Raw genomic sequence first — 909 nt, 5'->3', positions numbered from 1 at the left:
GGAGGACGGACCCCAGTACGCAACTTATACTTAATTTATCGACCCCGAAAAAATGAGAGGCAAAATCGACATCGGCGGAATTTGAACTCAGAACGTAACGGCAGACGAAATACCGCTAAGCATTCCGTCCGACGTGCTAAAGTTCTTGCCAGCTCGCTGCCTTAATATTTGAAAATATTGATGCAAAATGAGTCATTTTTATTTCAGTTTAATGTTATCAATGAGTTGAATAGTTGAATAAAATAAGATGAGTGTGTATACGGAAGTGTGTAGTGGAGTCATGAAGTTTAGATACGTTGAAGGTGAACTAACTGTATTCCTTATAATACGAATAGGAAACAGCGTACAGCTTAGATACATACATCGAAGATAAAACTATGATTATTATTATTATTATTATTATTATTATTATTATTATTATTATTATTATTATTATTATTATTATAATCATCATACTTATCATCATCATCATCATCATCATCATCATCATCATCATCATCATCATCATCATCATCATCTTTGTTATAGATAGATATGTAGGTAGGTAGGTAGGTACGTACGTACGTACGCAGTATGTAGGTGTTATAGGAATGTAACAGAAATCAATCTTGGAAATTCTATTAAAATTTAATAACACACAAAAAATCTCAAGATATCTTTGTTGTAATATTTGTTTATCTGAAAATATTGTGAACAGAAACGTGTAGTTTTGCATCTTTGTTTGCATCTGTGTGTGTGTGTGTGTGTGTGTGTGTGTGTGTGTGTGTATGTATATATAAATATGTGAGTGTGAGTTTATGTGTATGTGTATAGGAGTGTGTGTATGTTTGTCCGTTTATATTTATGTAAATAATGTGTGTGTGTATCAAGGTAAGAAAATATAAATGATAAAAGCAGAAACAGCGTAAC

At 32.0% G+C, this 909-nt stretch overlaps 1 protein-coding gene across 3 annotated transcripts in view; it reads left to right on the top strand.

Annotated features, from left to right (window-relative positions):
* Positions 1–909, top strand: part of LOC106875051 (photoreceptor-specific nuclear receptor) — a 268961-nt gene that overhangs the window by 235578 nt on the left and 32474 nt on the right. The gene's annotated exons all lie outside the window — the stretch shown is intronic.

The sequence above is a fragment of the Octopus bimaculoides genome, chromosome 2 (assembly GCF_001194135.2).
Source record: "Octopus bimaculoides isolate UCB-OBI-ISO-001 chromosome 2, ASM119413v2, whole genome shotgun sequence".
Taxonomy (NCBI): domain Eukaryota; kingdom Metazoa; phylum Mollusca; class Cephalopoda; order Octopoda; family Octopodidae; genus Octopus; species Octopus bimaculoides.
The sequence above is the reverse complement of the archived record's forward strand: the minus strand, read 5'-3'. Positions and strand labels throughout refer to the sequence as shown.